At 48.4% G+C, this 16147-nt stretch overlaps 1 protein-coding gene across 2 annotated transcripts in view; it reads left to right on the top strand.

The window, feature by feature from the left end:
• Positions 1-16147, top strand: part of LOC119163642 (uncharacterized) — a 170165-nt gene that overhangs the window by 101503 nt on the left and 52515 nt on the right. The gene's annotated exons all lie outside the window — the stretch shown is intronic.

The raw sequence follows: 16147 nt of genomic DNA, 5'->3' as shown, positions 1-16147 counted from the left end.
CGTAACGTTGATTGCTTCTGTCTGCTCGAAGTCGACCGTGCATGATAAATACGACAATACGTATGGTGGATATTTAACTAGACGGTGAGCTGAGGAATCCGGCATGTGCTATGCGGCAGTGCTCCTTCTACGGCTGTTGTTCGTTGCAACCATAGAAAATATGGTTATGACGGCATCGGTATCGTTGCTGACTGATGTTGCGTTTGGCATAGCGGCTACGCCGACACTCAATTGAAGTCACCTGCCTATATCCCAGGATGATTGGGGTCATTGAACGCTCACACAAAGCTCCACATACTTTAACTGTTATTTCACTACTATACCGTAACAATTACAGAAGGAGCTCTTTTTACATTTTTCGAGCAAGTTGTAGGGCTTGCTTCAGTAAAGAAGGCACCATGCTTTCTTCTGTTTATGTGCAAACAAGATTATTTATTTATTTATTTATTTATCTACTGGTTATTCGCAGAAGGGTCATTTGTTTTTCTGGGTAAGCGACAGTATTTCAATCAGCACACCTCAGACTGTGTCGGCTCGCACTGTGCGCTGTCTCATAAAACTTCGGTGACTTAGCACGAAACAACGTAATAAAGACGTAAAGAAGCGAGATGAGGGGCAATTGAGCACAGTATTATGCTAATTACACCTACGCACCTATTGTTATTTTAGACAGGAAGCAAGGTAGGATTCCGCTGCAGGGATCGTAAGAGACAGACCGAAATCATATCCGCGCTTTTCTTCAAACTTTTCCACGAAAAGCAAGCGACGAAGGTGGAAAAAAATTCTCGCAAAAAAAAAAAAGAGAGAGAGAGAGAGGAGTCATTAGAGTAAGAGAGGCGCGAAAACGTGCTTCATTCGCTCGGGTCAAAGGACGGTGCGCGTGCACCACATTGCTCCAGCGACCAACGCTCGTGAACCCGGAAAAAAAAAGAAATAGAAAGGAAGAACGCAAAACAAAGGCCAACACGAAAGAGGACAACGACGCGAGAGGCAGTCTTTGAGTGGCTAGGCCGCGGAGCAAGCTTTCGTTGGGTTTCGCGTGAAGAAGGAAAAAGTAAGGTGAATTGGTCACCCGGTGTGGATGGCGTGAAAAGGGGGGGGGGTCCGGCGTATCATCTTCGTGTATGTCGTTGCTTTCCCTTTCCTATCACCGGAGTCATTAGCTCCAGCGAAAGTGAGCTGTGAGTAGGCTGCCACCTTGAAAAAATAACGCAAAAAAGGAGAGAGGAAAACGTGAAAGCGTTCACAACTTTCTAAGGCCCACGCGCAGGTTGCTCTCGCCCGCAGCGCCGGCTTTCGCTGACCGGAATTTGAGAAATAGAAAAGTTGGTCGTCACGTCCCGTGGGTGGTAGGCCTGTCAGGGGTGTCAGTAGGGGAGGTGTCGCCAGGTCACGGGGGTGACCCCAGTGCCAAAAGGTCCTTGGCCAAACGAGCCAGAGAGGGAAAGATCTCAAATCATGCCTTCAAACAAGGAAGTGGGGACAACCGCTGTGCAGAAGTGATGAAACGTTCGTTGTCAACTTCGTTATACTCGGATTAGCCACTTACCGGTGTCGACTCAACTACAACATAGAGAAAAAAAGTTCACGAGAGTCTTCAATTTCATATTTTCGTTGTCACTGCCCCTTGTACTGGTGGAAATGAACTCCCTGTAGGGTATACCGCGAGTCCATGGTTTTACACTCACGTCACTCTTCTGATGCTGGTGCAAAATAAACTCCGCCTTAAGTTCATGCGAATCCACTCAGGTTGCTTCTCTTTAAGGAGTGTTAACTGAACTCCCCCCAAAACACCTTGCAAGTCCAGTTTTTTTGTTGTTGTTGTTTTGGTCACTACACTTCCGCGGTTACTAACACAACCACACCGCCCCTTCCTTTCCCAACCACTTAAAAATAGCTCCATGCGAATCTTAAGCTTCAGATTCAGGTCTCAGACTCGACTCATATCAGTCAAAGCTTCCTTTCCCCTTCTCTCCTTCATGGGAACGAAATAAGGCGAGAACAAGAAACGAGAATCCCTGCGAAAAGACAGCATCACAGCTCGTATCTCCTGTCGACCCCACAAGCTTCACCGTGAAGCTTTTTTTTTTTACCTTGGGCGTTTGTTTCCCCAGTGAAGGTGGTTCGACTGTCTGGACGCTGTGTCGCGCTGTCAGTGATGTTAGGCTAAGGAGCCTTCGTGTGCGCACTGTATCTGGGGCGGCGCCCACATGAAGGCTCCCGATGGTATAGGCACTTTCATGCTCTACGCTCTCTTCCTTGTGAGCACGAGTACGCTGCACGCGTTGGACAAAATTGTCCTAAACGTGCGTAATAGCACTCTCAAAAAAAAGTGAGCGTGAGCGAGATGGCCACAAGGAAAGCGACGCGATAAATGCTGCATTTAAATCGTAGAATAGTGCCCGCACGGGAGGTCCGTGCAGAAGCATGGAAAGCGTCGTTCGTTGCGTTTCTCATGTTCGCTCTATGAATTGTTTTCCTCAGTTGCGGACAAAATAGCAGGGAAGCACACGCCTTTCGCGATGTCATCCTGTAATTTACGCGTGCCACTTGAGTTCTACCATGCCTGCTGAATGGCTACACACCTACAGTGGACAATCATCTCGCATGCATGCATTCACACACATGTCCATTGAAATTCACATGGTACGCGTATGAATTCACTAAGGTTAGTCGAAGATGAAAGTTATCCTATTTTTCTCACTCCGTCAATTTATTGACCCCCTTCCCCCAGCCCACCCGTCTGAAAGCCTTGTGCGTCTCACCTGGTTTACACTGCGTCCAGGATCGGCCCACGTAAGACCGAGCGACGATGTCATGTGATGAAGTGATCATGTAACGTCCCGTTACGTGCCCTGTTGGTGACGTCACAAACTTTGCTAACCTGTGACGTCGTCATACGAGGATGATTTATTACATCCCTCGTGTGCATGCTGACGTTGGGGGACGCCGACGTTAAGTTTCCGAGTTCGACGGAGCCACTTGAGCTTGTCTGTGCTGTGTGTTACACAAGACAGTTCATTATCTCGGGGTTCTCGACCGATGTGCTTTTTGTACTGAAACCGCTTCATACTAGTGGCACCTTTAGCAGGTACCCTTCTTATGTTATACTTAGCAGCACACGCCTGTTTCATGTGGGGGAGACGCTGGGTGGTCCCTACCAGTGTCCTGGACAGCAATGATCCCAAAGAAAGGGGGAACGCTCGTACTGTTTACCTCTGGGAATCCTCAGAATTCCCGCCCACGTCTTCTCCCGCAAGTGACGTGTTTGCACGAACACGGGGCCACGTGTTTACCGAAATCGCGGCCATCTTTTGATTAGCTCTTGCGAAACTCCGCCGCTGCGATAATCACCACTCCCCGTGTGAGCCCTCGTCTCGGACCACTACCACCTAACAACGTCTGACGACTGACCTCGGCCGCCCCATGGCCTTGGAGTGTCAAAAATAACCTAACAAAAACAAAAGATTCAAAGATAAAAGGTGTCTTTCACTTTCGTTCCAATCCTGCCACTGGAAACGCTCTTCTCTGTAGTGGTTCGTTTCAACGCGCGAAAGATTAGCTCGTCTCCTTCGTCGTGTGTACATTCTGGCGCATCCAGTTGGCCGCCTTCCATCATCTCCTGCGGCGATACCGGTCAGCCTGTAGAAAACATAAGACAAAAACAAACGAGAAGGGTCACTTATAGCCATTGGGGCCGACACAGTGGGGGTGTCATCATCTTTCGTTATTACTTACACGCTCAGAAGAGCGGCGGGGAAGGGTCTTTGTCCATTTACAACGCTCGATGTGTAGCTTCCCCGCTTTGTGCCAGCTTCGTCGCGTGCCGCGTACCATCGTCATCTATGATTAGCGCTTCTTTGTTTGCCAACGATGGAAGGAGGAACGACAGCGATACGTTCTGGGCGGCGGCACACATTCTCTCCTCCTTACCTGGTTGCGCAACGGTCTCGTTAAATACGACAGGTTGCGTGCCACGCTCGCAGATGGCGCGTTTGTTGCTTCGTCATCGCGAGAAGATGCACTCCTCGAACGACGATGCGTGACAAGCGCCCGTGTGTTTGCACACGTCCCAGGCGCGTAGTTTTTTTTTTACTAAGTGTGGTGTTGACGCCGAACACTGGACATAAGGGAGAGGAGGAGGTAACAAATAAGAAGCAAATGAGGATGATTATAATGTAGAGGAAGTAGAAGAAGTTGATGGAGTAGAAAATGATGGTGATGAAGAGGCAGGAGGAGATGGTGAAGTTGAAGACGATGGTGTTGAAGAATATGTTGATGAAGCTGATTACGATGTAGAGGAAGTTGAAGCAGAAGATAATGAAGAATATGATAATGATTGAGAGCAAGGTGAATCACAAGGTGATGAAGCAGAGTATGCCTTGATGTAGAGAAAGTTGAAGCAGAAGATGATGATGAAGTAGCAGCTGATAAAGAGGAAAAAGATGATCATAAAGCAAATGAAGCTGACGAGGAAGAATAAGAAAAAAAGATCACGAAGAAGCCAAAGAAGAAGACAAGGAAGAAGATGAAGTAAAGAGTAATACCATGAGGAAGAGTTGACTTGGAGTTTGTTTTATTCTTAGCGACTGTCGTTCATGTTTATGACTTGGAAGGTCCAACGGAGGGCGTGTAAGATTGCACCCGGTGTAGCTTTAAGTGAGCTTTATTGCGAAACGTTCTCGAGGTCGCCGTTGATTGATGGACGAAGGAAGTGGAAGATAATTATAGATAAACGCTGACGGGTGATAATGTTTTGTTATGGAAAGGGCAGGTCACATTTGAGCCAGCTGTCAAGTGGCGACTGGCAGCTTATAAGGAGATGATATGCGTGCTGTGACAGTAACGTGTTAATTGTAGCGTGCTGTGGTTTTGTAGTTATCCGAAAAAACAAAACTAGCTACACACATTTGCAAGCGTAAACACTGTCAAATCACAAGGTGCAATATGATTTCAATAGGGACTAGTGAGTCACGTTGGCAAGGGCGAGCCCACGGGAACAACTCTTACCCCTGCCTCACAAACTTCGTCTAATCGGCCATATTCCCGGGCAACGTTCTTTGTCTTAAGCCACTTTCAAACAATTAAGCTTGCCCCCCCCCCTCCCAACCTTCTAAAAGAAATCCTGGCTACGTGCCTTGTGATAATCGAGCTTTGGTGTACCTGCCCCAGAGCGTGACATAGTGGGGACCCTCACATTCGCTAAGAGGTTTTGAATGTCATGGAACGTCTTTATGAAGGTCGACTTCTGGACTGTTTACTGTTCCAACTATAGATACTTCATGCCACAACTCATGCGAGGCACGTTTTGGACGCAATAAGCATTTTGTAGGCTTCGTGTGGAAGCGATTCGAAGTATACGAACTACTAACGAGGGAAATCACTCTTGTCAGCCCTTTCTGCAACGATGCCAAGTAACCCCGAATCTTATAACTAAGGCACCAGAACGTACTCTATACTAGGCGACGTTCAGAACCTTGCTTAATTTTGGCAAAGGGCTTGTGCAGGTCCACTATTCTGTTGCTTAAACAAGCTCGTTGATCGTAACGTGGCCACTATAGGTCAAGCACTCAAACCCATGACCTCACGCTCATCAAGACAGAACGTTACAGAAGGACACTTCACGTTGAACAAGCATCACACTCTCGACAGTCGGTTATGCCACCCATCGACACTCGCCTCGCCACCCAACACCGAGGAGCAGTGGTAGGCTTTTTCATTTAGCACAGACGAAGACGTGCAGACACGGGTCCTGGCAAGAGCTGAGGACGCCATTGAGAAGTATGGCCTGGCAGCGTACATAGCCTGAACTTCCCCTCACTTCCATTCCCCCTTGATGAATAAACCTTTAAGTCGCTCACTATACCTCCCTGGGAATAAAACGCGATGGCATTGAGCTAAAAGACAGTCGCACATCTGTTCCATTTTGGTGCCTCTCTACTCCTCATACAGCAAGTTCGTGCGACTCGCAATGTTTCACGCAAAAAGGCGAAAGATTGGCGCGATCAGCTGAAGAAGGACCTGAGCAACCACATATATACGTACACCGGATAAACCAGGTGAGGCCGAGTGTTGACGTGTAAACTCCGAACGCCAACGCTTCACTTTACCAGGCTCATCCGGTTTAATGTTTAATGCATCGAAGATTCGCCGTATTTTCGCATCGCGCGTGGCGCGCTTTCTCCGAGTCGAAGGATTGGCGCGAGTGTCGCTCGCCCTCTCGATCGTGAGCCGGAAGTAACATCCGCAAGATCCTCGACCAGAAAGCAGGAAGGGAAACAAACAAATGAAAAAGGAAGTGTACGCAATTGCCTTCTCCGTCGACGAGCACACAGAGCCGTCAATCCGGCTGTGACGTAACTTCGCGGCCATTTTTTTTTTCCTGGACGCACTTTCCTCTCGACCTCCACGTAATCGACGATTTAAGAAAGCGCCGCGGATGTTGTGGCTCATCGCGCATAGACCGCGAGTTACTTCTATAAATAATGCGTCGGAGGCGATGACTGGGCGCGGAAGTTGTAGGATCTTGGTCAGGCGCGCTTTTTGAAAGCACTTGTGTAGAAAATGAGCAAGAAAAATAACACATCGAAAGAGAGATAGGGGTTTGGGGTAGGGGTAATGGGAGAGGTTTTAAATGCAGCCACGCGATGGCGACAGGAAGTGAAACCTATAGTGTCATTGCGCAACAAAAATGACACGGACGACATCGCTGTGTCTTCTGCTATTTCGGCTGTGGTTTTTTTTTCGTATGCGCAATCCTAATCAACTAACGATTCACCTACTTAGCTTTATTGTTGCTCTCATTAATGTGTACAGGGGATGCTATTTGTTGTCATTCATTGCCGACTAGAGGTTCTCGTACCTCGGTGTTGCCGAGGCATTCGGGGGCACAAAATAAAAGCTCTCGGTGAAGAGATGCCTCGCGCATGCGCAGTGGACATGCGCAGTGGACTTCACGCTGTTTGTTCGGGGCCCCTATTCGAAAACTTCCTATTGTTTAATGTTTAGCTATGGATGCACGTGTCTTTTGACGATGACCACCAAAGGCCAACTGATGGTGCAAGGAACTGTTCACCAGTGCCCCGACTGCCTAGACATATCGGTCTCTTCTGGACTCTCGAGGTACGACTGTCTGAAACGGACTCGAGAGGCCAATTAAATGGCAACCGTAGACCAGGCCGGCGAGAGGCGGAAGCCAGTGAGGCCCTACCGGGGGCACCACTCAAGATCGACCCAAACAGACTCTGTTATTTAAACAAAGTATCTACCTTTTCTTCTCACAACCTTTGACTAATAGCAGGCTTTTGTGGGAACCCTGCAACGTCTATGAACAAGATCGTGCTTTGTTGAAGACAACTGTCTTTCTTTACGCCGGAAATAATTAAGACGTGGCAGCCGCATCGACTTGGCGGATTCGAAGATTGGGCTAGTTGGTCAAGCACGATTAGGACTAAAACGCAAACAGAAGAAACGTAGGAAAATGTGGGCATAGACACAGTGCTTTGTCTATGCCCACTCTTCCTTGTGCTCATTCTGCTTGAGCTCCAGTCTTAAGCCATTCCAACAGCGTGGCTTCCTTCTTTACGCAATAGTGGGTACTCGTGTAAAGATTTTCACACCGTGCACATCGTGGGCGAGCTGGCGCTGGTCCAGCTGCTATGACAACGCTTATACGGCCCTCTATGAACCGAAAGGCTACACCCCGGCCGTAAGGGTCCCCTTCTGTCTCGTATCGAGGTCTTCTAAACTTTAGGCCAAGGGAGCAAGAACAGCGGGCACGCGGATACACAGCAAGGTGCAATGCGTCGGCGTCGTGGACGTGGGGCGTTGGCGTGACAAGGCTGGCTTGCTACCTTGTCTCGTTCGCAGGCCGCGCCGCACCACACGCGGCTCGCGTGCCGCGGCTGCAGTTGTAGCTTTCGGCGTGGAGTTTTCTTGTCGTCGTCGTTGTCGTGTAGTTTGTACATACCTGCTTCAGTGCGCCTCTGAATAAGAGAGAGACCGCAGGGGAAACGCCCTTGTCGTTATGTTTTTGCTCTTTTCTCCCTTCCTTGGAATGTAGGCTGGCATTTGGCGCGACAGGTTAGCCTGCTCCAAGGAAACCGAAAGCGCGACCTAATTGAAGTTAGCGTCGCCTCAAGTGCACAATTGATCACCGTCATAGTTCCTAAGTGGGGGACGTTAGTCTCAATGAGATAGATACGTTTGCTAGCGCGTATTGACGAAGAAGAATTGTCAGGTAAAGCGAAAGCAAATTCAGGGCAGAACAAATTCATCACCGAACATCACGATTTCATTCCCCCTTCCCGGAACGCAATGTTCTTTGCACTGCGCTAAAAAAAGAAAAAGAAACCTACAATATAGACTGCTTGCAGAACAGAGGATCCTCGCATCGTGGCCCTGCGCCTCGGAGGCTAGCGATGCAAGGTGGTTATTGATACTGCTTTTAAAATTGACTGAGTTAAGCGGTCGCTTTTTCGTATGTAATGGTTAGTCGCACTTGTCCACATACAGTGCTTTACTATGGCGTTTTTCACAGGTAGATCCGGAGAAGGTTCTCTTTTGTTTGTTTGTTTTGCTCCCTGGCGACGAATCTGAGTTTCACTGGTAGATTCAGAGTGGGTCCGCGATTTTCACTCTATAGTTTCAGAACTATTCACGCCGAGGTGGATTTCTCTCACTGCTCCGCCGCCAAGTCGCGGATTCGGGCAGAAATACGACGAGATGCATACGTCACTTCCGTCATTTTGTGTTAGCTGCGCTTTGAGAAATAGCTGTGAAGGAGCTGCTACCCGGAATAATACCGCGAATAGCTCATTTCATCTTTTCTATTATTTGCTTCTCCGCAGTTCTGTCAAGACATTTAGGGTCTTAAGGATCCCTGGGTTTTAAAAATCGGGACCCTTGCAGTGTTCGTGGTGGTGGTGGCACGGTGCACAGCCGGAGAGATTTCCATGCGCTCGCCCATATCTGTCGGCGCAACACAAGAGAGCTATATCCCTGCTTTCTGCGACAGCGTGGTTGAAATTCGCGCTCTGCAGTGTGCGACAAAGTTGCCACGGAAACGTATAGAGAGCGGAAAAGGGAATCATTTCTGCAACTGGTTCAGTGAGGTATACGTAAACAACGTCCGGAACGACCTCCCGCAGGTCACTTGCGTGTTTAGCTGGCAAATCTGGCTTGGTGCAATACGAGGCCTTGCTCCAGGATTACAGCGGGCGCTCCGGATCTCTCAGCGATAAACGCCATTACCTCTTTCTACATGTACACCCGGTCGAGATCAGCTAGCCTTGCACTGTGTTAGCTTTCTCGCGATCGCAGCCGTTTCTTCAATGGCCGTTCCTAACATGGTCGTGCGGTACTGTTCAAATGAATGACCCCTTTGAGATCTCCTAGTGGTCGGAGTAGGCGGCCGTGAGTTGTATGTTTGAAAAAAAAAATCCGCGCTTATTTTTACTGTTATCGCATTTCTTTCACACACTTCCTACTGTGTTATAGTTTTGTGCCGGTGTCTCTGTTCGCTCGGGGCATCGGTGTATAAGAATATCCTTGGTGTGGAGGCGTGGGAACCGAATGCTGTACCTGGCTTCTGCAGAGATGGCTGTGCGTCCACGCCTGGTTCACGAACGAAGATCCTTGCCTATCTATAAATAAAGTGCCGTTGCCGCGAAGCATTCGGGCCTTTCGAGATAGAAGGGAAAGCTTATTAAGTACCCATTCGCATTGTACGAGACCAGTAGCGTAGTCAGTGGGTGGCATACCATGGCTTGCGGAGTGAAAAAAATGAATACTTCAATGGGATGCTCCCTCCCCCTCCCCCCTAATAAGAGTTCTGCCTACGCCCTTGTACGAGACCCGCAGTAGTGGTCTCGACCTTAAGGTGCTGGAGAGCCAACCGGAAGAGATGGGAGGGAACGACCGGGCCACGGCGGTTGCATTTTGACGGATGTGAAATGCCAGAGGCCCAATGTCCTTTGTGATGTCAGCGCACGTTAAAGAACGCCGGGTTATAGAAATTTGAGGAGCCCTTCACTAGATAATTCATAATAATCATATCCAGAACAGTACATTATGTTAGGTCAGTTAATACATCGCTGCTTGAACGACGTGGAGCAAGGGGAGGAGGAAATTCCTGTCTCTACTTTCTCTTCTCATTTGCAACGTTGCGCCACGTCTTTGATGTAATCATCAGGGGCGTAGCCACGGGGTGGCAAACCAGGCACGTGCCCCCTTCCCCACTACCCCCTTCGATTTTTTTTTCGCCATGACACATAGAGCGAAAAATGACCACTTTAGCGGGTGCCCCTCCCAAAATCAAGGTGGTGCCTCCCACAAAAAACAAAAACAAAATTCTGGTTTCGCGCCTGGTTATCGTATGTTTGTTTTGGCGCGTAAAAACCTTATATTATTTATTATTATTAATTTCTGACCTTAAAGATAGATTATGCAACATTTCTGATTGAATAGCTCTTTATAGCACAGTTACCTTTCCACCACCGTGGTTTTAACACATGGTTGCCGCTTAATAATATATTATTAATATAGGACGGACACCGTCATAGACTCGCTCGCTGCATTTTGTGCCGACCGGTTGTGCCTTCCTGCGATCTCCAACAACAGCGCAGCTTTGGCTGCCTGGCTCGTCCTACGCCATTTCTTGACGCCGACAAGAGCTCTCGCCGAGTGGTGCCCCGTCGTCGGACTTGTGCGACCATGTCGATCTTTCCTATCTTCTCCTTACTTCCGTATGTGACTGTCCCTGCGCCTCTGTCTCTTCCTGCTCCTCTCCCTATCTCTGAACCTTTAATTCCTCCCTTTCCTTTTCAATCCCTCCTTAACCCCTTCCCTGCACAGAACTGTGGAGGTGTCCTTCATTGAGTGAGAGCCAGTAACGGAACTGCGCTTATTTATTCCTTTTCCCCTTTCAAAAGTCGTCATGGCACACCGTCATGGCAGGGTGGGGCTGCTTAGCGAAGCGTGCTCGGGCCGCAATGAGGCACTCTGGCCGCGTGTTTGACACTCCTGCTGTGGAGGACACCCGTACTTGGCTCGCAAATGCACGGCGTGCTTCTTCTTCCTTGGCGGCGTTTGGCTGCGCCGACACGAACAGTGTTTCCCGTGGGTAGTGCGTCGTGCACGCTGGCTTTCTCGGGGCCGTCTCGGGCGAAGGCTAGGGGAGAGGCACCCAGCTGTTTTTCCCCGGTGCCGCCGCACGTTGCCGCCCGCCCAACGTGCGCGCACGTAACCTACATACACGCGCCCGCGACCGTCGGACGATGCAAGTACCGGCCGCCTTGCGATTAGAAAAGCCCACGCAACGCATGTGCCGGCCTGTACGCCACCCCCCCGCTGGGTCGGTTCCGGCGGGCTAGGCGAAAGAAACACCCGTGGACCTCGATCGGCGAGATTTTCTTGCCTTTGGTTTCGAAAAGTCCCTTACGACGTTCTTTCTTTCTTTCTTTCTTTCTTTCTTTCTTTCTTTCTTTCTTTCTTTCTTTCTTTCTTTCTTTCTTTCTTTCTTTCTTTCTTTCTTTCTTTCTTTCTTTCTTTCTTTCTTCTTTCTTTCTCTCTTTTCGTGCGATGACTCGCTATGCTCATGAAGTGCAGCGAAATGGCGTAAGGCCTCCAGTAGGGCATCGATATTCGCGGTAACTTCTTGAGCAACAGTTTTTCGTCAGACAAAAAGTTCCGGCCCACCCGGGTTCTGCTTGTACTGTCCTCGTCGATCGAAACGCGACATCAAAACTTTCCGTATAACGACTAGAGTTGCGCAACATGCTCGAGATCACCGCGCATTGTGGCTACGAAACTGGTCGCTCCAATAAGCTTCTCCGATATAGATATCAAGTAAACATTACGCCTGTATAAGAACTGAGGAGGAGGAAGGAGGAGGAGGAATAAATGAGGAAGGACAGGGAGGTTAGCCAGTTATAAGAACTGAAGGCAGTGGATAGCAAAGGACGTGAATGACATATCCCTGACTTACCGCATTTCAATCTGAGAATTGCACGGTTAGTGAAAGCATCTTTACAATGACACTGAACGCTCACGTAGGAGCGGCTTCGTGAATTCGTCTCCATCTGTGTGGATTCCAGTTCACAGGCTGAACTCAGTGTAATGACTGGAGTGGAATTCGCGAACTTTCGTACCAAATTGTTCCAGACGTATTGCCTTGTAGTGTGAAGAGTGCTAAAACTGAAAGCTTATGGCTTGAAGGCAATTACTCTTTTGAATTAATTAGTGCTTTAGGAATCAATGAAAGTATATATGGTGTTTTTATTTGCCCTTGGAGAAGATTCATTCACTGATACAGAGCTTTAGTTGGGCCGTAAACTTCACCTTTCAGTTTTTACGGTTTCCCGGTTTGTAGGAGAAATGCACGGCACCAACAGCGTTGCTATAGCGACATTGGATAGTGCTAATTTTAACCGGGAACTCGAACAGCTCTAACTGCAGTGGCTTCGATCAACTACTGAATCACTTCTGTACAGAGCTGAAAGAGATATAATAGTTAACATGCAGCCCTTACCTCGTTTGTAATCATCAAGAACACTGACACAACGCAAAAGTTTACAACACGCTGTAGTTGAAGAAAACACCTGTAGATGTCTCCAGCTTTGCTGCCGCCAAGCGCTGCTCAGCCAAACCTGCGATCCGTAAATGGAAAAAACTACACTGAGAAACAACTACTTTCTAGTATCAAGTTGAATTTCTAAATTAGATCAAACTTAATCTTATGATCGAAGGGTCAGTATAATGGTCACTAATCTTAAATGGGCTCGCCAACCATTGTGGCCTGTACTGGTTTCAGCGGTCGACTACTCACCTTCCTTCATTTTCGAATATAACTGCCAGATGGCGCTCGTGTCTAACGTGCCTCAAAGCGCTTGTTCGCCTTCGCTGCACAGATCGACACTCTCTAACGCAGCGCTTCCAGAATACAATTAACCGATTTTCTCGCGCAGAACATCAAATAAACGTTTTGCTCACTCTTTCCGGACTCGAAGCTATCGTCTTTTGACGACATTTGCAGTGAAACATGCAGACACGGGGTCAATAGTTTTCTCATGGGAAGTACCACGCACTGTTTTTTTTTAGGGGCGAAGCTCCTTAGGGCGTGGGCTGTGCGTCCCCTGTATGTAGCCACCCCTAGTTTAGTTCTTGCAGTGTTCACTAGATGGCGGTACCGTCCCATGTATGTAGCCACCTCTAGTTTAGTTCTTGCAGTGTTCACTAGATGGCGGTACCGTCTCCTGTATGTAGCCACCTCTCGTTTAGTTCTTGTAGTGTTTACTAGATGGTGGTACTTGTAGCTGATGATGAAAAGATGCAAGATGTTATAAACTAGAAAGCGGTACTTGTAGTTGATGAAAGACGCGAGATCTTATAAAATAGGAATGATGTCACATATGGCGCGTGTCATTGGTTGAAGGCAATCGTTCGATTTAGTGCGGCGACGTACGTTAGGAGGAGCGATGTAATAAAATCGAGTGGGCAAAATGTACAGATGATTCATGGTTTACCAGGTTTACCTCCGGAGCTTCGCCCACTCATCATCATTCACTTCGTGGATATGGCGGCACTTTTTTTTTACTGTAGAAGTTCCCGTTACGTAGGATTCCATGTGACGTCACGTGGCGTACCGTAATCCCGAAACAACCTTGTCTCGGCCGTGGCTCTTGCGATGACGTGTAGGCGAGGCACACCGAATAAATGCCTTAAGGTCTTATGCATACACGGAAGGGTGGGACCTTTTTTTGGAGAAGAAGGTCGTCGTATGCGCGCACGCACTGACACTGTCGCACCTCCGCCGCTGGCTGCGTTTTGCGAGTGCTGTGACCCAAGCAAAGCTGGGTGTCTCGAAGGTCTCGGGAAAACTAAGCGAGCGCCAAGTACGCGTTCGATTTAGGCACGTGCGGGGCAACCGTTTAACCGCTACTGGTGTTTCGAATACTGTATAAACTGATTTTGCGCATTCGTTTATGTGCCTCCACGTTAAATTGTTTACTATAATCGTAATTTACGCGGCAGAACCAGGATACGATTACCAGGCACGCCGTGGTTGAGGGATCCTGGAACTTCGACCATCGGGTGTTGTTTATCGTGCACTGACAACGAACAGTACATGCACCTCTACCATTTCGCCTGCATCAACATACGCGTGTTGATGTGGCCACGGTGGTCACGTGACCACCGTAGCTGGGATCGAACTCGCGACATTCGGGTCAGTAGCCGAAACACCATAACCGCCACGCCATCGTGGTGCACTGTGCTGTTCGCAATTGTCATTTCATATCTGTAACAGTTAAATGAGCAGCGATACGTCACTCACACACGCTTCCTGGTGCGCCGTAAGTTTCAAAATGAATTGAATTGATTTTATTCATGGACACAAGGTCAGACGTCAAAAAGAGAGGACTAAAGGCATTGACTGCTGATTGATTGTGGTTATTGTGGTTATAAGGGGGAAAAGAAGAGAAAAGTGAGCCCCGTAACTGTCTGCATCAGCGTGCGACACCTTAACAGTAGCTCACGAGGAATGGGGGTGAAGTGGGATTAAAAGGATATGATTAAAGGTAGAGAGAGAGAGAGAGAGAGAGAGAGGGAGAGAGAGAGAGAGAGAGATGCGCTGGGACAGCGAGCGACAACAAACCGAGGGGATAGGAGAGATAGGAAAGATGGAAACACGGTCACAGGAGTCTGAGGACGGCGCACCACTTGCAAGAGCTCTTGTCGGCGTCAGGAGATGACGTAGGGCCAGCCCAGTCGGCCAGAGCTACGCTGACGTCGGAGATCGCGAGGGCACAACCGGTCGGCACGGAATCCAACGAACGAGGTCCTCCCACATGAAAGATCTTCATTATTCATAAAGGAATATGCAAAAAGTTAAAAAAAAACATTATTTTAACAACACAAGAGGGCTTCGCTCATTAGTCCAAAGTCACGAGTAACTTTTTCATCCGGAATAAGTTTTTGTATCACATTACATGTTGCCAGACTACAGGCAGTCTGCTACTTTACTTGGGTACACATGCCTGAGGAAGACAATTTCTTGTGGACTAAGCTGTTTCATATAAGCGTGAACCGCACTGACCACGCTGCGAAGCGTTTGATATGAGTAAGTTTGTCAGAGTGTATAGCTGACTACTAGGTGACCGCAGGCAATGTCTCAACCGATGTGGATTCGTTTTATAAAAGAAACAAGCCCTGTAACTTTGGTTCTATACTAGTTATGTGAATTGATTTTCATGACAGCGAAAAGTCAGAAGTTAACTCGGCTAACTTTATCAAATAATTTTTCACGAGGGCAAAAAACGTGGGTCGTACGAACCCTGACGGCTTCGACGGTATCTACGCAGTATACTTTCTGTCTGCCGACTCCTGAGGCTGTAAATCACTGTGAAGGAAAAACGCTCAGACGCTTCATGTTTGGCAGGTGAAGAGAAAACGAAAGGCCCTGCTGTGGCGGCCGATCAGCTTCTTTCTTCCGCGTTGTCCTTTCGACCCACGCGCTTTGCTCTAAAGCGCCGCAGCTATCCTCTTTCGCCGTCCCTTCCCGAGACGGCGGTTGTTGGCGGGGGGCCTTTTATGATAAAACTCGAATCGCAGCTTGCGCTCCGGAGCGGCCAGTAATCCACAATGGAGTCGGCAGCTCCTCCATCCACTGTGACGTTGCCGGAGCTGTCCGACTCTTAAGACGCGTTCCCCATCCGTAAAGTTCGTGGGCGTGTCTGGCGGCCCCTCGTGTCTTATTTTTTTCTCGCCACGTCGCTTTCACCTTGCGCTCCCACAGCACAAACACCAAGTCTCTCTGAGATGGTGTTCGTTTATCTCCGAGCCCTCGCTTTCTTTCGATTCTCTTCGGAGTGAATCAAGCCTGTCATTCAATCGAGGCGCACGCCACTGTCTAGAGAGGAAAAGCCTACGGCAGCCCATTTAGTTCACCAGTTTTGTTTCTTTTTTGTTTCGTCACGTGTCTACTGGAAGGTTCATTTATAGAGAGACCGAGACGCAGACAGAGAAGCTTGTTCGCTCGCTTGCTTGCGACAAAACGAACGCACACACAGACCACCCAAATTAATCACTGCATATTATTATTATTATTATTATTATTATTATTATTATTATTATTATTATTATTATTATT

The sequence above is a fragment of the Rhipicephalus microplus genome, chromosome 9 (genome assembly GCF_043290135.1).
Source record: "Rhipicephalus microplus isolate Deutch F79 chromosome 9, USDA_Rmic, whole genome shotgun sequence".
In the NCBI taxonomy this organism is placed as follows: Eukaryota; Metazoa; Arthropoda; class Arachnida; order Ixodida; family Ixodidae; genus Rhipicephalus; species Rhipicephalus microplus.
This window is presented reverse-complemented; position numbering and strand designations above follow the sequence as displayed.